Source organism: Herpailurus yagouaroundi, unplaced genomic scaffold, assembly GCF_014898765.1.
Source record: "Herpailurus yagouaroundi ecotype Mexico unplaced genomic scaffold, PumYag 28, whole genome shotgun sequence".
Taxonomy (NCBI): Eukaryota; Metazoa; Chordata; class Mammalia; order Carnivora; family Felidae; genus Herpailurus; species Herpailurus yagouaroundi.
The window spans coordinates 2095017-2118794 of NW_024412376.1; the positions used below are offsets into that span (position 1 = coordinate 2095017).

The 23778-nt window shown below is 39.6% G+C and overlaps 1 protein-coding gene across 5 annotated transcripts in view; it reads left to right on the forward strand.

The window, feature by feature from the left end:
• SLC20A2 (solute carrier family 20 member 2) overlaps positions 1-23778 on the forward strand; it is a 109385-nt gene that overhangs the window by 19901 nt on the left and 65706 nt on the right. Inside the window, exon 1 of one of the 5 annotated variants that reach the window (XM_040447237.1) lies at positions 13945-14364. The exons of the other annotated variants lie outside the window; for them this stretch is intronic. The gene's annotated coding sequence lies outside the window, so the exon portion shown is untranslated. Of the gene's footprint in view, positions 1-13944; positions 14365-23778 lie in introns of those variants that run through there. 5 annotated transcript variants of the gene reach the window in all.

Consider the following 23778-nt stretch of genomic DNA (forward strand, 5'->3'; position numbering starts at 1 on the left):
TGACTGCTAAAAATATGAGTGGGTTAGACCACATTTGGTGAATTGTGTTTGTATCTGAAAACCACATTTTAGGTGAGACACGAGCAAAGGGACAGCAGTGGACTGAGACGTGACGTCACATGAGGAACCACTGCTTGTGGTTGCTGGATCTGGAGGAGAGGGTATAAAATAGCAATGGCAACAACCCTTGTAGATTAAGGAATAGAAAGACCAGAGTGTGCTTAGTGAATGTTTGAATGAATGAATGAATGAGTGAATGAAAATTAACAAAGCAAAGGATTCCCGCTTGATCTAAGCTCTGGTGAGAGTTCTCCAGTAATGGGGTGAGCTGCTCTAGAAAGCACTGACTTCCCAATGGAGCCCTTTAAGCATAGTGATGGGTGACTGGAATAGTACTGTGTAAGGTATTGCTGTTCTCAATGAAAGGCTGTACAGCAGAACTTCAAAACTCTTTTAATTGGAATTTTATATTTTAGGCACTTTAATTAAAAAAATTTTTTTTCAATGTTTATTTTTGAGAGACAGAGAGAGACAGAGCATGAGCAGGGGAGGGGTAGAGAGGGGGAGACACAGAATCCGAAACAGGCTTCAGGCTCTCAGCCGTCATCACAGAGCCTGACGCGGGGCTTGAACTCATGAACGGTGAGATCATGACCTGAGCCAGTCAGACACTTAACCGACTGAGCCACCCAGGTGCCCCTCAGGTACTTTAATTTTAAAATAGAGGACAATCCCCCGTTCCTGGGTGGCTCAGTCAGTTAAGTGTCTGACTTTAGCTCAGGTCATGATCACGTGAGCCCACATTGGGCTGTCTACTGTCAGCACAGAGCCTGCTTCAGATCCTCTGCCCCACTCTCTTTCTGCCCCTTCCCTGCTCTCCCTCTCTCTTTCTTTCTCTCTTTCTCTCTCTCAAAAATAAACCTTAAAAAAAAATTTTTTTTTTTAATTTTAAATAGAGGACAGTTCTAGGATGATATTGTAGGCTCTTTAAAAGTACATTTATAGAAGGAGTGTTTGTGACTCAAAGACTACTCCGTTGTCGGTATAGGTGCCGAAACATTGAACTGTAACAGGTTTTTTGTTTTTTTTTTTCTGAAACTGATGTAAAAGTTATTCCGCTGTTAAAATCTGAAGTAGCTAGTCTAGACTTGTATCGTGAGCGTGGTTTAAGATTTTATTCTTGTTACTTTAGAGAGAAGAAAAACCACATTCTTTCCAAGCTACAAAAAGAGTAAAAAAGGAAATTTCACCACTTCCCATGGCCTCAGGAAACAGGCACACTATCTCCATTAGACTAATTGTCTGAATTTTGCCCCAGGTTATAGTAACACACTATATAGAATTTGTGTCCTGTTGTATCTTTTACATAGGTTTGCCCCTCAGTTTGCCTACTGCCCTGTGGAAATGTATCTTTAGTATTTGTTTAAGTTGGTTAATACAGAGATGCTTCTTACTACCCCTCAAATGGTTCAATCAAAACACCTTTAGGTTATGGAAATGGATAAATATTGTCAAAGCTTTTTTTATGTAAAGCTTTAAAAAATTTTTTTTATGTCTTTATTTTATTTTTGAGAGAGAGAGAGAGAGAGAGAGACACTGAGAGCGGGGGAGGGGCAGAGAGAGCCGGAGACAGAGTCTGAAGCAGGCTCCAGGCTCTGAGCTGTCCACGTACAGCCCAACACGGGGCTTGAACTCACAGACTGTATATCATGACCTGAGCTGAAGTCTGATGTCTAACCGACTGAGCCACCCAGGCGCCCCTTTATTGTAAAGCTTTTTAAAAAACAAACCCTGTGTCTTCCACTAGCAGTTTTATTTAGTTATTTTTAATTTTTTTTTAATGTTTTTATTTATTTATGAGAGCAAGACAGAAACAGAACAGCGTGACCAGGGGAGGGGCAGAGAAAGAGGGAGACAGAATCCAAAGCAGGCTCCAGGCTCTGAGCTGTCAGCACAGAGCCCGATGCAGGGCTCCAACCCGCAAACCATGAGTTCATGACCTGAGTGGAAGTTGGATGCCCAACCGACTAAGCCACCCAGGCGCCTCTCCCACTAGCAGTTTTAAAAGAGGTTGGGGGCTGCTGCCACTTAGGACACCCTGGTTTCCATTCCTTTTTGTAGTGCCCTAGACGTTTAGGTGGGGTTAAGATGGCTCCACCACTCACATGGCCCTGACGTCCCGTGTCTGATTCCTCACTTGCAAAGGAAAGATAGTGATGGTGCTTATAGTGTTGTGAGAAAGCAGGGTACTGGGTGCATGAGGAGAACTCAGTACCAGTTCTGTTTCTGTATCTTTTACTCACTCTCACCTTGTGATCTTTCTGTTTTTTCTGACTCAACAGCTACTGTCATCCACATGTCTTGTACTATCTCGGACATAGCTTATCTAAAACTACTTTTTTGTATTGCCACCTCCACCCCTTCCTCTTCTCTTCCTCTGCCTGGCCGTACTCTATCCTCCCGACTCCTCTTGTTCATCCAGGGGTACAACTCACCAGAGGTTGTCCTGGAAGAGGCTAACACCACAAGCTCTGGAGTCATGTAGTCTCCGATTAAATTCTGGCTCTACTACTCTTGCCACGTGGCATTGGACAAGTTACTTAATGTCTGTCTCTAAATCTCAGTTTGTTCAATTATAAAATTAGTATGGCAGCAATCTGTCTTATAGAATCGGAAAAATTCAGTGCGATACATACATGTTAGCTGCTCAGTATGGTTGCTGATACTTAAGTGAGTGCACAGTACACCTTTATTATTTATAACTCAAGCCAGAAGTGGTGATGTCATCCTTAATTCCTCTTCTTTCCCTTCACTTAAATGTCCTCAGTGCTATTGATTCTACCTCAGAAGTCTTTCTCTCCTCTTTCTCATCACTGTCTTTAGGTCAGGGTTTCTTAATTTGAATTTATCATAATCAAAGAGGTTCATAATTCCTTGAAGTTATATGTACACGTTTTAACCTAAGAGTTTTTCTCAAGAAGACGGCTTTAGCTTTTATCATCAACTTTCACACAGGTCAGTGACTCACGAAATGTTAATAGCTCCTGTCTTAGACTCTTATCTCTGGCCTGTATCCAGTAGCCTGTACACTGACATTCCTTCCCTAGTCTCCGTGCCTGTGATCTCTTCACACTGGTGCCAGTTAACTCGTTTTTTGTTTTGTTTTTTAATATTTTTACATCACCATCCTGCTTACATGGTTGTGTTGACTCCTTGTTGCCTACAGCAGCGGTTCTCCTCCCGACCACATACTAGAAACACACGGGAAACTTTTAAAAAAATACCCGGGTCCCATCCTAGACCAATTAATCGATACTAACAAATACCAGGCATCAATATTTTGTTTTAAAGCTTCTCAGGAGATTTTAATGTGTAGGCAGACTTGAGAGTGTCAGGGCTACAGGATAACGGATGAGATTGTTAGTGTAGCACTTTCGGACCTCAACAACCCAGTGCTTATCTACTTTTTCAACCTGATCTTCTGCCTCCTCTCCCACTTATATCCCATCATTTGCTCTCTGGATACCTACTTCTGCTATTCCTGGAACATGCTGTGCTGTTTCCTCCCTCTGAGCTTTTGCCTATACTGCTTGCTCTGCCTGAAATGCCTTTTACCCTTTCTCTGCCTGGTCATTTAAATCATAAAACCTTTCCCCAAGCCCTGAAGAGAATTGCAACCCTACTCTTGTGCAGACTTCTGTTATAGGCCTTACACTGTGTCATAATTACTTGTGGATCTGTCTTCCACACACAGTGAATTCCTAGAAGGTAGGAGCCTTCTTTTTTTTTTTTAATTGTTTTTATTTTTTAACGTTTTATTTATTTCTGAGACAGGGAGAGACAGAGCATGAACAGGGGAGGGTCAGAGAGAGGGCAACACAGAATCTGAAACAGGCTCCAGGCTCTGAGCTGTCAGCACAGAGCCCGACGCAGGGCTCGAACCCACGGACCGTGAGATCATGACCTGAGCTGAAGTCGGCTGCTCAACCGACTGAGCCACCCAGGCACCCCGGTAGGAGCCTTCTTTATTTCATTTCTCTAGTGTTGGCACCAGGTTAAGAAGCTCCCTAAGAGTCTATTGAATGAGTAAATGACAGTGAACAAACAACAGCCTGCTCTGTGGAATCTGGAAATCCATGGTGTTGGGGAAAGTAAGTAAATATGGTACACTAGATGTAGTCAGAAATGCTCAGCAGAAGTTTTATCCTCTATGGTTAGTTACTCTTCTATATTTTTATAAGAGTGAAAGATCAATAATATATGAAGTTTCTCATCTGGAACTAGGCAAGTTAAGACCAGCTTTGAAAATACCTCCAAATACTGTTGAGTATTATCCAACATAACAACATAAAGTCGCACATATCATATTTGTTTCCCGAGACTCCAAAGATTTCTGAATGAGAGATGGAGGGGTCAGCCATTGTGATGATGGCAACGGTTTATTTTGCCCAGTGGATTATCCTAACTTAGTTACTGATTTAAAGATACCCTTATATGGACAGTTCTCCAGACATTATATGTTTCTAATTTTGATCTCACCCCTGGCCTTTATGTTTAGCTGCTGCCTAGTCCTTCTCTTGGCTATTTTTAATACTTTTTTTTCCTCCGTGTGTCTTGGAATTGTCCGAAACATTCTAAAGAATTGTAAATTAAATGTGATTTATTCGTCCTCTTTCTTCAGTGGCAAGGATTAATTTAATGGTGATTTTTGGAAGAGATTACTTTAGTAAATGATCTGAGAGAGATTCTTTTGAATATTGTTTGGGGGATGTTTTGTGTTGATTTGCCTTTTATCTTAATTATTTTTCCTGAACACTGACCCACCACTACACTCTTTTGCAAAGAGATGGCCTATTTAACACTTACACAAGGAATAGTGAGTACTAGTCTGATGTCATGATTTGGGTGTACATCGTTCTGATATGCTGTGTATGAACAACCAGAATACCCTTTGTCTAACTGGCTTCTTATTATTTTATAGTCTTATAAGCTTGAATAATAAGGACAAGATTTTTCTTATTCAAAGTCAGAATGTTAGTTGGAATTTATTAATTTGCTACCCAGTTATACTTCCATTCCTTTTATTTAAAAAGTTTTTTAAAAAGCCTTAAATCTGGATCAAGAGCCCCTCCTTTAAATATGTTTACAAAAAAAGGATATCAATCGGTGAAACTAAAAAGAATAATTTTTAGTCATTTTTTAAGAGCATTTTTAGAAACAGATGTGAGTCAAAGAATTGGGAAATGCACCCTTTCCTGGCAACTGGAGAGAGGAAAATATAATGTCAAGAAAAAGGAGAAACCAACTCTTACAATGACCACATTAAGGTCTAAAATGGGTAATTGTTTATTATTTCACCGTCTACAATCAACCGCAGATATTCCAGTACTGTTTGTCCACCCATCTTTTTGTGAGCCAGGGCCTATGGAAAGAAACTGGTCTTTGGTGTTTCTGAGAATGGCCTTTCGGATGATTATAATTACTGGCTATTATAAATATTCGAGCTGAGTTGTTAATCAATCCTCTTGTTTTTTGCTGCTTTTAAAAGTGAGCACTTATTGCAGCGTTTTTTTAAATGAAATGTTTAGTGCTTAAGAGATACAGTCATGTACTTTTATCATCAAGAGACTAGGCTGTACCCCCCTGAAGAAACTAGCCACCTACTGGGTTCTTGTAGCCAAGTGAAATTAGAATCTCTTATGAATATTTCATCTCTTTTAGTTTGAGGTTGATTTTGAACAGCCTACTCTAAAAGTGACCACTTAGTTTATCTGGTTGGGAACAGACCACATCCATTTACAGCAAAGCTATAAAAAATTAGAGCATATGTTCTGTTTTTTTCTTAATTTTTTTTAACGTTTATTTTTGAGAGACAGAGTATGAGCCAGAGAGGGGCAGAGAGGGAGACAGAATCCGAAGCTCACTCCAGGCTCTGTCTGAGCTGTCAGCACAGAGCCCGATGCAGGGCTCAAACCCATGAACCATGAGATCATGACCTGAGCTGAAGTTGGACACTTAACTGACTGAGCCACCCAGGTGCCCCTAGAGCATACATGCTTGATTTCCCATGTCTCTTGGTAAATTAGTAAGTACCAAGTGCTGTGTTCTACCACATACTTGAGCATTTATTTGCCTTTCTTTTTTTTTAAATTTTTTTAAAATTTTTTTTTTATTTGCCTTTCAAACAAACCTTACAAATACTTGAGGACCCATGAGAACATATTTGAAATTATTAATAATAAAACTGGTGGCTTTGATGGGGCGCCTGGGTGGCACAGTCGGTTGAGCCTCCGACTTCAGCCAGGTCACGATCTCGCGGTCCGTGAGTTCGAGCCCCGCGTCAGGCTCTGGGCTGATGGCTCGGAGCCTGGAGCCTGTTTCCGATTCTGTGTCTCCCTCTCTCTCTGCCCCTCCCCCGTTCATGCTCTGTCTCTCTCTGTCCCAAAACTAAATAAACGTTGAAAAAAAAAAATTTTTTTTAAAAAATAAAAATAAAAAAAACTGGTGGCTTTGGGCTGTCATTATGAGGATCCTTTCATTCTTACCCTGTAAGTTTCCTGTGCATCTAAAATAAGATAGAGAAGGAACCTAAAAGCCCAAAAAAAGATTCATTACTACATACAGGTGGTTCAATCTGGAATTCCCACTCATTGTTCTTTTATGTAGCTAACTAGCGTGCTCCCTCTCTCTCTCTCTCTCTCTCTCTCTATATATATATATATACACACACACACACACAAATAAAAATATATATAAATATATTTTATGTATAGAAATCTGTGTGAATCATTGTTCTGAGTACTATATGTGCATTAACTCGTTTTCTCAGCAGTCCTTGGAAGTGGATTCTTATCCTTATTTTGCAGGTGGGCAAAGAGAATTCTGTTAAGTAACTTGCCAATGGTTTCAAAGCTAGTAAACTTCAATTTGAATGATCCCAGCAATAGGGCTCTGTTAAGTACTTTCCTACAGCCCTCTTTTCCTTTGAAAGTCTGAAATCTCAAGTTAGAAAGTAGAGTAGCTCTTATCCAAAAAAGATGGTACATACTCTTGAAGTATGCTTGATTGCTTATGGAGCAGTGCAGATTGAGATAACAAAAATTAATGTTTAGTGCTAACGTACCAAAAGGTTTTGGAAGTCTGTAGCTTATTCCCTGATTCCTAATAGTTTTCTTATAATTGGATTGCATAAACTGAGAAATGGGTGTTTCTGATTAGCAGTTAAGCACAGCTCATGAATCCAGGATTGGCCACCAAGTTTGATGCGTGATGGGTGAAATTTGCCTTTGCATTATCTGTGAGAAAGAGGTTTCTAAACAAATAAATAGTATGCGATTGCAGGACAGTTTTACTTATTTCAACTTAGAATATTTTCAAGTAGTTTTAGCAGTATTTATTTTAGTATGTTTAACTGTCTTTAGTACTTTTGCCTTAAAAATGGACAGAACTCAGTTTAACATTTTCTTAATAGATTCAAGTAATAAGACTGCATTTGAAAGTATTTTCAGTGTAGATATATGACTACCTTGAAGCCAAGTTAGAGTAGAATTAGTAAGATTTTGTTAACCTACGTTTTGAAATACTATGGCTTTAAATCTAATGTTGTTTTCCCTAAAATATCAGAATACATTTGTTTGTTATTTTAGGTTAGCCTGACTAATTAACTGTAGAGGTTCAGTTTGTACTTAATAATAAGCCTATGCTTATTTTTTCATTGAAGGTGTATTTATTACATAAGATACTAGTTCTTGTTTGTTTGAATCTGACAGCCAGGCTGTGTCTGTGTGGCAGTTCCAAGCAGAGCATCTTATATCAGCAAATGCGGAAGTGTTGCCCCAAGAGAAAGGAGTGAAACTCTTTTAACTGAGTGGAGGCTAATGTTGGGGCATCTTAAAATATGGCTGACCCTGTACTCTAGTGTGACTCTTTATGAACTCTAGACAAAGGGGAAAAAATTACAAGTATATTTAGCGCCTGCTACCTACCAGGTACTGTCCTCAGTGATATAGCTATCTCTATATCTATATTCATGCACATTTGCCTGCATACCTTGCTGTGTATGCGTAAATGTGTGAATTTATTTATTTAATGAAATGTTTATATATTAAACACCAGGCACTGTTCTACATGCTTTATAAATATAAACTCATGTAATCTTCATAATAGCCCTATGAAGTATGTAGATTACTATCCCCGTTTTAAAGATAAAGAAACTAGGCATAGCAAAAGTAATTGCCCAAGGTCAACAACTACTGATGATGAAGCTAGAATTTGAACCCAGGCAAATACAGATGGATTCTGAATCCATTCCATTCCCCAGGCATACATTGTAGTTTTCCTTTTTCTCTGTCTTTGCTTACGTCATTGCTTCTGTATAATGTTCTTTCCACTCCTTTTGCTTTTGAAAGTTCACCAGTATGCAAAGGTGCTATTCAAATGTCACTTTTTCCAAGATGCCTTTTCCTGATTAACCCAACTAGAAGCCTCTTCTTTTCTTAGATTTCTAATGGAATGAAATTTTACCCTTTGAGATACTTACTGATTACTCTCTTATATGGTAGACAGTTTATATTTACCGAGATGTCTCATACCAGATTATAAGCCTCCTGAAGGCAGAACTTTCATTCACACTATTTTCTGCTATAATCATGAACATCCTGCCATTCATACAAATCTTACAGATGCTTGGGAGTTTCATGATGGCAGAAACCAAGTGTTTAACAAATTTTTTTTTAAGTGTATTTATTTATGAGAGAGAGAGAGAGGGGGGCAGAGTACGAGCAGGGGAGGGGCAGAGAGAGAGGGAGTCACAGAATCTGAAGCAAGCTCCAGGCTTTGAGCTGTCAGCACAGACCCCAACATGGGGCTTGAACTCGCGAACTGTGAGATCATGACCTGAGCTGAAGTCAGACGCTCAACTGACTGAGCCACCCAGCCACCCCAACAAGTGTTTGTTAAATGGATGACCTTTTAGGAATGTATTCAAACAGTAAAAATTTCCCAGTATTATTCTAAGATACTTTAAAAAATCAGCTATGTTAAAATAAGTATTCAAACACTATCAGTAACAGTACTGCCTTTATGTTCACAGTACTGATATAAATTGTGTTATAAAATCATGCTGAATTAATTACTTAGCAGAGTTTTAAAAAGAACTGTTTTTAAGAGTTTGCTATGTTTCTCTCTTTTTTTAGCTTACAAAAAAATGACTGCTGAAGAGGAAATGGTTTGCACTTTTGGAGTTAGAGGTTTCTGCTCATGTGTGGGTAAATTGGTACTCTAATCCATTTCTGAAGTACTAAAACAGGTTGGATAGCTGTGACCTATGCCAGTATAATCCCTCTGAAGCCTAGGATGAAAGAACCATCTCTTTAGCATATATGTGTAGTTGTAGCATTAAAGGCCATGTGTATTTTGTTTCAAATTATAGGATGGACTAAATGGAGAACTTACCACTGTAGCAGTTTTATAATCAGACCATATCACTGTTTCATTTTAGTTTGACTAACATAATAATTGATATGATAAAGTAAATATAGTAAGCAGAATTGTGAATTTTAAGAATAACAGACATCAGTTAGTCTTGAAAGGTTTAGTTTGGAGATCCAGGGATGGAATGTTACAAATTTTTTGAAGATATGTATATTAGTGAGATTTTGCTGTGTAACAAATCACCTAATACTAGTGACTTAGACAAACAAACACATATGATGCCTCACAATAACATAGGTCACTGAGGTGGTTCTTTTGGTTTGGGCTAGCCTGGCTGTTCTCTGCAGGTGGCTGACAGCCCTGCTGGGGCCACACAGTCTATGATGGCCTCTTGCACATGTCCAGAGTTGCCCTGCTGGCTGGTGCAGGAGCCTTGGCAGCAGGTGGCACATCTTTGTCCCAGATGGTCATCATCAGTGGGCTGGCCAGGGCTTCTTCATGAGGTGTTCTTGGGGTCCAAAGTGCAGCAAGAGAGGGCGAGCCCCCATGGGTCAGCACTTTTCAACTTTGCTCTTGTCTTGCAGGCCAAAGGGTGTGGATATAGGGAAGCAGGAACAAATAGGGGGTCATTACTGCAACAGTCTGCCAAGATAGGGAATTCATGAATGTGCTTAGTGTCCCTAAATTCTGATTGATCCTTAGGCCAGCAACATGAGGTGATCAAATAGAGAAAATCAGGCTGTCAAAGCTACACAGTTTTCAGAGGGATAGTTTATAGACCCTAGGCTCCCCTGAAATACTTAGTAATCATTTGAAGCCCCTTTCAACTTTTTTTTTTTGAAGCCTTGAGCTATAAAAGTCGGGAACCTTTAATCCTTCCTCACTCAGTAAATGTCCCAAATTGATCTTCAGCAAAGACTACGTTGATGGCAGAAGGGGTGTGATCATGATGGCTACAGCTGTTTATTGAGAGCTCATGTGTGCTGGTGCTATATGGCATCTCAGGGAGTTTTAACACTGGCCCTTGATGTTGGCATTATTATCCTTGTTTTACAGGTAAGGAAGCAGAGTCATAGAGGTTAGCTGAGTTCCCTGAAGTCATAGAGCTGGTAGGTGGGAGACTACATTTTGTACCCAGCTCTTTCTGACTCCACAGCTGCATCCAAAGAAGAGTTGCTTACCTAGTGGGTTGATCATGTATTTTTCCCAGCATGGAGGCTTTGAGTATTTTATGTCATCCTCTGAAAAACTGAGAACCATGGAGATACATGAGGGGTTTTTTTTCCCCCCTTTTTACTCTTTCCCTACCCCACCACCCTCACTAGTTGGACCAAATAACCAGATTTAATTTGAAGATGATAAAAGCTCGGAATGGAAATTTTACTGCTGGGTCCAGATGTGATTTTTAAATATTTCAGAAGGGGCACCTGGGTGGCAATTCGTGGTTCATGGGTTCAAGCCCTGAGTTGGGCTCTGTGCTGACAGCTCAGAGCCTGGAGCCTGTTTTGGATTCTGTCTCCTCTCTCTCTCTCTGCCCCTCCCCCGCTTGCGCTAGCGCGCGCTCTCTCTCTCTCTCTCTGTGTGTGTGTGTGTGTCTCAAAACTAAATAATTATTAAAAAAAAAACCCTTCATTTAAAAAATAAACTACATCTCTTCCCCACTCTGCCCTAGTTGTGCTCCCAGAGCACAGAGCACATCACTGTGTCTTTGTGCTTACCAGAACGTTGTTTGGGTGGGTCTGCCCTTCGCACCAGAATCTTGTCTGCCCTCCCTGTATCAGCAGCACCTAGCCCCGAACAGGAGCATTCCAGTATCTGGTACATGATTTTATGACTGAATTCCATGCCTGGGGGGAAATTCTTTCCTTCTTTCCTTCTCCCTCCTTTTGGGCTATCCATCCTCCTTTGGTCCTGTCTTTCTCCTTCCTAGATCATTTTTCCTCCCCCCGCCCCTGATCTTCTGATCTTCAGCTTTCCTCAGCTTTCCATTTCTCCCACCAACTCATTAGTCATCTTTATATTCATTACATGTTGAAATGATAGTATCTTGGATATATTGAGTTAAACCAAATATATTATTCAAATTAATTTTACCTGTTATTTTTATTATTTTTTTACTTTACTACGAGAAAATTTAAAATCATGTATGTGGCTACTCTAGAGGGTCGATATCCAGTTTAATTCATTAATATGAGTTCATAAAACTAGTTTTTGGTTTTGTTTCAATTGCATGGATCTGTTGCACTAGATTAGCCATAGATCACCATCTTCCTTCCACTCACATGGCATTGCCTGGCCTTCCTCCCCACCACCAAAACTTCCTGAGAACAAATGGGGAGAATTTACCTTGCTTTTAATGATGCACATAGGTTTTTCTCTACTGTCATAAGTATGCCTGGAACAAAAGTACAGTTGACTCTTAAATTATTTTCACTAATGAAAAGGAAGCAGCAGAGTGACTAATGTAAATTGGAGGATACACTATTTTCTTTGGAATGTTTTGGTTCTTCCATTTTGGAACAGGTGTGGCCAGTGTTGAAAGAAACAGTGGAGTCATACTCAGCATATTTGATACATGAGGAACTGGAAAACTCAGTGTTCCCTGCCCTCCGTATAATGGATATAAGACTTATCATAGTGTTCTTCTGCAATGCAAACTCCAGTGCCTTAATAAAGTTGGTGTATTTGCTTTTTCTTTCTGGTTTAGGGAAGGAATGTGTTTTAGCTTAGAAACTCTTTCCAGGGGTGCCTGAGTGGCTTAGTTGGTTGAACGTCGGATTTTAGCTCAGGTCATGATCTCACGGTTCATGGGTTCAGGTCCTGTGACGGGCTCTGTACTGACAGCTCAGAGCCTGGAGCCTGCTTCAAGTTCTGTGTCTCCCTCTCTCTGCCCTTCCCTTGCTCATACTCTATTTCTCTCTCTCAAGAATAAATAAACATTAAAAAAAAAAAAAAAGAAACTCTTTTTCCAAACTATGATAACAGGATAAGGATGATTGTGTCAAAAATAGCCTCACAGCATCTTCTTTTGTCATTAAGAATTCTAGAGTGAGTTTGCTGTCGATCGCTAAGAGTTAATTATATTGATTAGGGCTAGTCATCTTTGATAGTGCCAACTTCTTTCCTTTTGGCATAGAGTGGGAAATGCTTACCTCCAGTGACTTTGGGTTGGGGTAGTGGTGAGTGTACCTCTAGCTACCATCTTGCAAGGGTTTTAGCGAGTCCTGCTTACCATTGGGCATTGGGGGTGGCATCCCAGACCTGCAGCTAGCAGTTTTTGTAAACAACTTGGAGGAGGTTTGTGCTGGTGGTTACCAGCTCATGCCAATGCGAATCAACCTGTTTACCACTTTGGGTGTTTGTGCCATAGGTGGACAGTGCTTCATAAGAGCATAGTCCTGTCTTAAAGATCCATGTAATAGGATACCTACCTGTGACAGAGAGTCAAGGAGTGAAACCCTGTAGCACAGACCTGGGATTTGGGAGTTAAGTAGAATAAATCTCTTACATTCTTCTTCTTCTTCTTTTTTTTTTTTTTTAAATCTCTTGCATTCTTAAACTAACATTTTAAAATCAGAAAAACAGCTTAGAAAAGATCTATAGGATTATAGCTAAATGGTTAATATGGAAGACATATATGTCATACAGAGGTTAGGAGGGCGATGGAATGATCCAGTGTTGATTCAGAATGAAACCTTGGACAAGTCATTGAATTTCCCTGTTTTACCCATGTGTTTAAAAAAAAGGGGGTGGGGGGTGGGAATAATATCTCCCTGATGTGTTTGGAGATTTGAGGTTTGTAATGTGTTTTGAGATCTTTCATAAAGTGTCCAGTAAGACCAGAGTATGTCACCAGAACTCAAATGTTTAAAACTAATCGAAACCATCTTGAGTAAATGTTATGCAATTCTGTGGCTTTGATAATAAGTTGTACTTATTAAGGAAGTACATATGTATATTTGGAAGTATATATATTTTAAAAGAAATTCTGTGCTATTTCTCGTTTTCTTTTGACTATCAGATGTGTGCTTGGGGTCTTCAGCTGTTAACTTGAGTGTCAACATGATTTATAGATGGTCTGTCATCTATAGAGGACAGTTTACCAGTTCCAGCTAGCCACGCAGTTAAATGCACTTCAGAATGTTTCTTGCCAAGAACGATGCCTTTTGCAAGTGTTTGAGATGTTTGTTCTCACTTGTAATTTATTAGTGAACCTGTGTCCTAATAGCAACTCCTTGGAAGTGCAGAAGACAAAGCTAGAAAGCAAGTGAAGGACATTGGTTCGTTTTATATCAAGAAAAAAGCTTTCATTGAAGAGTACTTGTTAAACTTACTAGTTTGTATATTTGATTCCCATTCAATTTCACATGGTACCACATCTAATCACACTGTGTAAAGAATCTGACAAAACGTCCTTTTACTTTGCTTTTCCTTGTGAGGAGCATACAGCACTGCCACCTTGTTGCCAAAGTTTTGTTTGATTTGAATGTGCTTAAAAAATCAAGTGAGCGCCTGTTGTGAAAAAGAGCTTACTCTTTCTTTGTCAGTACTTGCGAAAACAACTTAAAAGAAGTTAGTATTATTGGACTGAATTCAGTAATTAGCATAATCATGATGCTATGTATTGTTCAGCAGAGCACGCCCCTTGGCCAAATTTCCCATTAAGAGGACACCGATGTTGTCCTAGTGAATAAATCCCAGCACACATGATGCAAATCAGCGAGTTCCTGCCTGCTGCGCCGGTGCGGTTAATTTTAGCTGGGGTTTGTTCTAGGAGTTGTAAAACTGTTTACCCAAGTAGAAGTTAGTAAGCTGAAATGTGACTTCTCAGCCTAAGGTGATAGGATATCTATTTTAGACTTCAGATTGTGTTCATGGTCGGGAGAACAGTCTTCTGAAGAATTGCGGCTCAGATTTTCTTTGAAAGCGCTTGTAAGTAGTGGCTGGGTTTTTAAGATTTCTCTTTGTTCTTCTCTCCTTAAATCTTCCTAATGTTGCTATCATAGTAACTTTTCATCTCTTGGGAAAACTGGAAACTTTGGGGTGGCTACTTCAGGGGATTCTAAGAATGGTGGCAAAGGTTTTTCTTTACCGTGTATCCCGCTGCAAGAAACCTACCCCATTTGGTTTTCCCAAGAGAAAGTATTTGATTCTTACTGTTTTTATCTTTGCAGAAGCAGTCTGTAGATTATTCCTTATTTTATCTGTTAAAATATTTGATTAATGGAATGGTTGTCTCATTGAGCTTTATTTCTATGGTAACCTAACTCTCAGGAAAAAAAAAAAGTTAAAAGTAGATTCCTGTTGTACTTACTGTGAGTTACAATTTATATGCAGAAATAATGGGAGTGTCATATGTAATTGTGTAAAATGTACAGATGGACAGTTTTATTTTTTTTTTAAGAAAGATTTTGTGTTTAAAAATAGACCCATATACCTCTAAAGAGAAGCACTTAAACAAATTTAGGATGAAGGCTTTACAAAGTAATTGAAAGCATCCTCTGGAAGATTGAGTTAATTACCACAATTAACCAAAGTCATGAAATTCTTTAATCTTAACTGCTCTTAATTTAACAAGTCATTGCCAACTTAAATTTAGACTGAAGAAAACTAAAGATTTTAATATCAAATATTTTTAATTAAATCTGCATCACCTTGCTTAGTTTGAGGTGTGTTTTAATTCAGAGTACACTAACTTCATGCCAAATAACATGCTTATAACAGAGAACCAGGCTGGACATTTTTTTAACCAATTAACAAATAAATTCTATCCCCTCTAGGAATATTGACTTTAATGAAGCAGTTCTAGTAGGTGCTGTGGTAGCTCCTCACCAGGCATCTGTGCCCATGTCATCTGTGTGAGCGAGGAGGGAGGCATTCCCTCAAATGCCATTTTCCATTTTGAAAGCTTTATTCAAAGACTTCTTTGTTATTATATATTGTCTGATTTTAAATCCAAATGACCTAAGGTGTCAACAATGAAAGGAAGTGTTTCAGTGGTACATTTAGTAGGAAAAGAATGTAAGAAGGAAAAACAGAACTGCGTTCTTGAGCTATTTTTAGAAAGAAACTCCTATTAAAACTTAAGTTTTTTTGTTGAGCAGAAGAGAAATTTGCAGTCCAGATTCATTGTAATTATAATAGAAAAGTCTAATACCGTCTTTAATAGTAAAAAGGTCTTTGTTACAGTATTTGCTTCATAATACATACTTTCATTGCAAGAAAGTCACCACTCTTATTCTTACTTTTAATTGTTAATAAGGCGCCATCTGAATGTCCGCGGAGTGTTTTTAAGGATCCAGTTGGATCCTAGATCGTTTTCAAGCTGTTATTCATTCCCTCAGTTGTAGCTCAGTCCTGTGAAAAAGAAAAGCTGTTCAAAATGTATCCATTTTTAAAATTTAACAGAAGTTTCCATAGGTATTTTTACTAGAGGAAGCTTGTGTTCTTCTAGGAGGAGTTGCTAAAATGCTCATAAACACTTTGAGAGTGTCCGTTTTAATGATTTATGTGCTGTGAGAGAGTGATACAGGTGAATGAAAGGGAAGATCATTTTAATGATGTAAGCATCAGTGTGGGAATTTGTTCTGTTTGCTGGGGTGGTGATTCCTTTCACTCCTTCTTATCTTGTGTGCCTGATGAAGTGATACCGGTTATTGTTCCCTCGTTAGTAAAGTCTCTGTTGACTAGTTATGACCTTGAGCATGACAGATCACAGTGAGCTCAGCTCATGGTCACAAATGGGGGTCCAGATGCTGAGCAGCAGGGCAGATATGGGGCCTGTGGAAAGAGCCCAGCAGCCCACGGTTCCACGCCTGTGCTGTGCACACCTGTACCTTCCATCATGGTTGCCCTCCCTGCGGTTGACTGTGTGTGTCTGTCCTCCAGTCCTGTTTAAACCGCTTTCCCTGGCAGCCTGCCTTTTCCTCCTAGCCCTCTGCCTCTTAAAATAGTCACAGACCCAGAGGCTCTGACAGAGTAGTTCCTGACTGCAGTAGGTTTATTTTACTCTTTATTCCTAGAGAATTAGCCTTCTGCTCCGAAGCTTTCAGGGAGTTTTTAGGGAAGCAACGAAGAATCTTTTTGGGGGTTCTCTTCATCCACTTGAGGGTTTATGTAATAGATAACTTGTCTGTGTGGTTATATGGGAACTTACATTATCTAACAGGTTGCCTTTTGGCTTGAAGCTGGATGCAAGTGCGCAGTGATCACATCTCTAGCTTGTGCTCTTTCAAAAGGAAATTATGTAGCAATAGGCTTTGTTATATTGAATTTCAACGGTTTTGTCTCATATGAAAGGAACAGTGTGCACAGGAATGCCTTGAGCTCTGCTTGTCTTGTATGTAAGTAGATGGTAATAGGATTGGACCCTCTGCTGGAATTCTGACTTCTCCTGGAAATACTGGGACTGCTGTTATTATTTAGCATGTATTAAGCACCCCCAGAACACATACAATGCACAAAGACTGCATAGTTCCTACTCGCAAAGAACTCACGTGCTAAAATTAGGCAATAGACAGAGACTGGGCCCCCGACATAACTCACTAAGTAAACTGGCAGAAAAAATAGTGTGAAAGGGAAGAAAAGGAAAACAAAATGGAGTGGGGAGAGTTGGGGTCAGCTCACAGGATAGCTTTCAGTTCATCTGGGCTTTTGCCAAACAGGACAAACTGCTGTGCGCCCAGGGGTGCTCCTTCCCTTTCTCTTCCAGCAGCTAGGGAAGTGATGGAGATGGACTGAGCCCTGCAACCAGATCCTCAGCACCAGTTCCCTGTTACAATTCTCCACAAAGGGAGGAGGTTCACTAGTTTCCCTGCACCTGGAATGGTTGTTATATGGAGGGCGTAAACTTCTGGTGTCTCATAAAGTCCAATAAAAGTAAGAAGCATCTTTCCCAGTATAATGAGATTTGTATAGAAATCTGACCTGGCATTCCAGATTTTCTCTCTCCTCCTGAACTGATGTGCACTAGATCTGGTTCCTTAAAACCCTACACTGGTTTAGGATGTTGAGTCAACTGTTGAATTAGAGAAATGCTTTGAGCTTCTCAGAAGAAAGGCATTACGAAGGTCACCTAAGCATTACTGCAGCTCATAAAGGAGTCAGAGAACATGAATCAGAAGGGAGCTAATAAGGCAAGCTTCGGGTATTGGATATTAATAAATAGGAATATACTGTATGAATCTGTGAGTCATTTTTCCCCTCATATGCAACCTCAGCCAGTCTCTCTGGCTAAGGTTCTGGGTCTAGTTCATGGCTCCACAACTAAAAGAGACTTGGAGAAGGCTCAACCAAGAACGCCACAAAATGATTAAAGGGTTGAAAACTGATATCTGTAATATGATGTTAGGGAACTTCTCTTATTTAGCCTGGAGGGGAAAAAATGCCCAGGGGATTCTTGAATTGTTATGCAAGTAAGTAGATGCCTCAGAACCAAGGACTGTTGACCAACTAGTATCTATTTCCATTGAGAATATAAGAGTTCAGTCCAACAAAGGTTAGGTTAGAACCATGGTCCCTCACACTGCAGTCTTGGCACCTTGAGCATCAGCACCACGTGGGAACTTGTGAGAAATGCACCTTCTCAAGTCTCATCCAGGATCTGTTGATTCAGAACCTGGGGAGATGGGGCCCAGCAATCTGCATTTCGACAAGCCCTGTAAGTGATTCTGATGCACGCTAAGGTTGGCGGACTACTAGATGAGATATAAAGAAGGGTTTTATAAAATGGGGAATTTGAACCCTGGAAAATGTAAACCTTTTTTTGGAAGTTATCTAAAAATGGATTTGGGGGCGCCTGGGTGGCGCAGTCGGTTAAGCGTCTGACTTCAGCCAGGTCACGATCTCATGGTCCGTGAGTTCGAGCCCCGCGTCAGGCTCTGGGCTGATGGCTCAGAGCCTGGAGCTTGTTTCCGATTCTGTGTCTCCCTCTCTCTCTGCCCCTCCCCCGTTCATGCTCTGTCTCTCTCTGTCCCAAAAATAAATAAACGTTGAAAAAAAAATTTTTTTTTAATGGATTTGTATTTGTGATGTTTTCAATATTCTCTCTAAAGTCTGGAGATAAGTGACCTCTCAAAGTCCCTTCTAGCCGTGACTTTGCTCTGGATTTCTCTGTCACTTAGAGAAGATTAATAATTAACCAGGAAAATTTTGCAATTACTTTTCTGAACTCAGTAGTTAAGACAGTGCCCATTTCAAATGAGAAGCAAATGAGAAAATGTGATAGTAATGTGCTATCAGATTATATCACAGTGTTATTCAGTGGACTCCCTCTTCCCCATGTGACTTTTACACAGCCACCAGAAGGGGAATTTGGGCAGAGGTCAAAACAAGGAGCCTCTTGATGTTAGCTGGTGATTGATCATTTTGTGTCACGGACTGCTGGCTAGATTGGGCGCTTTCTTCATGAAGCCTATGTCAGAAGATAGGTGGCAGTAGGGGAAGTTTGCCTACCCCATTTTCCCAACTCTGTCACTCCCACAGGAGAGCTTTGTTGGTGTGCTGTTGTATCACCTGCAGGAATGTCCATCCCCGTCCCTGCCATGGGGAATTCCATGTGACACCCTAGATGTAGGGGCAGAGCGAGGACCTAAAGAAAATGTAAGCACAGATGTGGTCAGCTTTGGAGGCTGTCTGCTAGAGGTGAAGGATAGTGACCTATTTCATCTTGACATTTTTATATCTGCAGCAAACAATGGTACACATGCCGGCACTTAATGAAATTAAGTGGTTAATTGCTCAGTTGAAATGGTCAAGGCCACAGGTGCTCTGCCTTCTTCAGTGTAATAAATTATCTAGAGTTAGGAAGGTGGTGGTTCTTACCCTTCCCAATCAAAATAGTTACTCCTCCTGTGAGTCTCTCTACTCACCACCTGCCACACACCTCATTGTGCTTTTGCCTGATGGAATTTTCTTGGGTTGAAAACACAAACTACTGAGAGTGCGTCTATTTGTTATACTTTGTATAGCATTTAGTACAATAAAAGCTTTTTGTGATCATAACGAAGAAAGGGTTTTCTGAGGACATGTTTTGCCAGTGCCGTTTAAAAATTGTCACACAAGTGGCACACTGCTGTCTCCAAAGAAGACATGCTTTATCTTGGCCAGGGCACCATGGCTCTAATACTTTAGCCCTTAAAAATGGGATAGGTAGAACCCTTGGCTTTTATGGCTATAGTTAATTACATATTTGCAGAGTATTAAAAGATCCTTGAAGTGAGAAATGACAAGTGAGGGCGTCTGGCTCAAACTTCAGTTTGCTGTGTAATGGGAGACAGGGGGTAAAGGTGGCAAGTGTATATACCAGTGTTGCACAACCTTCAGACCGGGTTGTGTTTGAAAAAACTGAGCTCTTAGACATTAAGCTGCAGGCACTGCTATTTCTACACCTGTGTCTGTTTACGGAGTATGTGAAGCCCGCCGAATGTGTTAGTTGCACACTGATAAGATAGCTATGTCTCACCAATGCAGAGGACAGAGACAGCTGATTTTTAACATTCTGAGTTAGTCTGAATATAAAATATTTTCTTTAAAACCAGCGAACTCTCAATAACTATAAATCCAAGAGAAAGTTCAAACGATTGGTCCATTTGGACCATTCTTATTGATAGCAGGCAAAAGGCTATTTTCATTTCTCTACGAAGAGAATTTGCTTAATAGTCATTCCCTTTAGTATTTCACTTTGGCAAAAATAGTTTTGTTTCTAAAAGCAATCTTATACCTAGTCCACATATGTTTGATTAAAAACGAGAGTGGGTAAATGGTTTGGGCTAAACCTTTTCTCATTATTGTTCAGTCGAAAAAAAATTAAACTTGATGAAAAAGGAGGAGGAACAACCCCTTTGCTTATTATAGACTACTGAAGAATTACTGACCTAATGCTTCAAAGAAACATCCCCAGAAACAGCCTGTTAAGGTACTAGTTAGATCACATATGGTGTTACCATGTAATGCAACTCTCTGCAGCCATTTAAAAGTGATGGCGTTCTATCTATTACGAGTGAAACTTGCAGGTTACAAAATATATATGTATAACCGTTTTCTACATGGAAGGCAATTCTTTTAATGGCTAATGGCTTCATTTTCTTTTTTGAAAGGAAGGCACAGGGGCTTCTGGATGGCTCAGTCAGTTGAGTGTCCAGCTCTTGCTTTCAGCTCAGGTTATGATCCCAAGTCATAGGATCAAGTCCCACATCAGGCTCCTCACTGAGCATGGAGCCTGCTTGGGATCCTCTTTCTCCCTCCCTCTCTCTTTCTCTCTCTCTCTCAAAAGTTAAAGAAAAAAAAAAGGAAGGTACTTATATGTACATGAAAAACGAATGCTTTGCATCAGATGTAAGCAATAGTTATCTCAAGGAGATTAGCTGATGTGTGATGTCTTCCCTCTTCTCTTTGGCTACCTATAGGTTTTTTGTTTTCTTTTTTTTTTCTAATGAGCATGCATTATGTAATAATGAAAAACTTTCTTTTCAAAACAGGGCTGTTATAATTCATTTTGATTTTGACTTTTTTATTTAATTTGGCAGTGGCCTCCCAGTGGCTTACGTAAGTAATGCATACTTCGATGAATAAAACCAGTAGTACATCAGAATGTACACAAAACAGTGGTTATTTTTCAGTGGTGAGCAAAGAGCACTTTTCCTTGCTTTACTTTCTTGTGTACGTACCAGGTTGTTTTTTTTTATATGAGTGTGTATTATTTTTACTATGGGAGATTTTGACTTATTTTTAAGGCAGAGACTTGAGATCTTGGCTCTTGGGAAGAGGCCCATACAAAGTGATGCGTGGCAGTTATTGATAAAGGTTAGTTTTGTTAATTCTTCAGGGTAACAGGTATTCAGCAAGGGTTTGCTTTCACTGCTTATGGCTGTGGATGTTCGGTGAGCTCTAATATGACCTCAAATTGAGTAGGATCTCAGGTTCAGTATTATATAAAGGATGGGAGCTGGGGAACCCAACATTTTTAAGTCATTGAAATAATACTTTGTGTTAGGATTATTCATTTAAATTTTGTAAGGGACCATCATTCTTGGTCTTCAATATAAAGTAGTGAATTATAAAACCATTATAAAAGATAATATTTTGAGTGACAGTTACAAGGGATGATGGAAAGAATAAGTCATCTAGCTCGTATTTCCAGAGCACTTATCTTTGTAGTATCAAAGTGTATCTCACCAGTGTTTATTAAAAGTGATAGCACTTTAGGAGAGTACTGGCCTTCTCAATTCTTTCTGCCAAATGCTGCTAGGATGTTCTTGTGGCCTTAATCAGAAGGTTATTTCGGGTAACTATTTGGTCCTGGTGGCAGTTGATGTAAGAAAATCGTGAGCAAAAACAGTAGGCCTCCCTTTCAACCCATTTTTGTGTGGTAACATGTGAGAATAAGTACTTTTGATAGTTACTTAAAGAGTCTCTCTTTAAAGTATATTCCTAAGTTTGGGCCTAAATGAGTAGAATCTGTCACCAGGTTTACTTGGGGACAGAGGTTTAGATTGAAACTAAATTGAATCCACTGTCAACAGAACCTTAAACTTAATTTAAAGCCACGGTGCCTTGAGAAACCAAAAGGAATTTAGTAGCATGTATGTAGTATACCATGTTTTGGCCTAGCCTTTGTTTGAGGACCTTTGTTACTCATAGAAGAGTGTTTTCCTGGAATACTTATAACTAAGAAAGCTGGTTTTTCAAGTTTCTTTCTTACCATTTTTGATCCTTATAAGGAGTGCTTTTCTGTTCATCCTCTCTTATATTTCTTTATCATCTTGTCTCTTTCTCCTGCAATTGTAAGATAGGAATAATCATGTAATTCCTCTCTGCACTGTTGCCTCTTTGGGGAAGTAAAGACATATCCCACATGGGTTTATCATCATTTTTTCTGGATCGTGGAGGGGAGAAAGAGATGTCAGTGAGCTATTTAACCCAAAGAGTCAGAAATGCAATGGATAGAGTACTGTTCCAGTGAGATTTGTGATAGCCAGCCACATCAGCATGCCCTAGCTGCCAAGTGATTTCAACTCTGATGAGTCACAGCCCTCCTGCACACAATGTCAGCACAGATACATGGTGTGCCACGTGCCACAGGGCACCTGGATGATTCAGTTGGTTAAGCGTCTGACTCTTGATTTGAGCTCAGGTCATGATCTCATGGTTTGTGAGTTTGAGCCCTGTGTTGGGCTCTGTGCCGACAGCATGGAGCCTGCTTGGGATTCTCTCTGTCTCTCTCCCTCTCTCTCTGCCCTCCTCTCACTTGCTCATGCTCTCTCTTTCTCTCTCCCTCAAAATAAATAAACTTTTAAATTTTTTTCATTAAAAAAATGAAATGCCACGTGCCCTATCAAGATGGAGTAAAATAGGTGGCTACAGTTTGATTAACAGAATGCTTTTCAAGTTGAGTGGCTCAAAGGAAGAAAGAGAACATTTTTTTAAAATGATAGAGTGGATAAAAATATGTCTAGACTATATTCTGAGACTATAGACTAAATTAGAAAAGGTAAAAAAAAAAAACTGTGGTTGCTGTCAAGAGAAAGGGGGGTTTTGTAAGAGCAAGAGGAGAATGGAGCTCAGCTTAAAGATTTGGACTGAGTTTATTGTCTTCCTTTTTATTTTTTTATTTGCTCATTCATTTCTTGGTTTTGTTTGTTTTTGCCTTTTTTACAGACTAAAAGTGAAAATAAGGGGATATGAATGTGCTTAGCATAGTGAGGCGGTGGGGGGCTCATGTATTGTTACAAAGATTTCAGAAAGAAAGTGATTGCTTTAGACTTGACTTGAAATTAAAGTGGTGGCTGGTGCAGGAAGAGAGAATTGTTGGGAGGTTCTGTCACTTTCTGCCTCAGCCTACTGTGCAGAGTTCGGTATCCCTAAGGACCTAGAGGGTGGAGGAGTGTCCAGCCAAGCACCTTTTGCTGTCAGTCCTGATTTTCACGATCTCTACTTCTGTTCACGTTTGTTTGGTTTTTCCTTGAGTGTCTTCAGGCTCTGTGAGACTTGTCAGTAACAGTTAAATAATCCAGAATTTTTATTTGAAGAAAAATGACTTAACAGCTTAATCCAGAAAAGCTTCGTTTGATCAGGTATAAAAACTTGACATTGTCATACTATTACGTATTACAATGATACGTTTTTAAAGTTTAATTTTTATTGCATTTTAAGGGAAAATTACCCTCAATTGGTAATGATATAATGAGAAAGATTTTTTTTTCTGTCTCCCCATTAAATATTAAGCAGCAAACTTCTAAGAACTCAAATGATCAAATTGGACCCAACTATGTAAGAGCAACACAGATATAGAACTTTCTTTCTTTCTTTCTTTCTTTCTTTCTTTCTTTCTTTCTTTCTTTCTTTCTT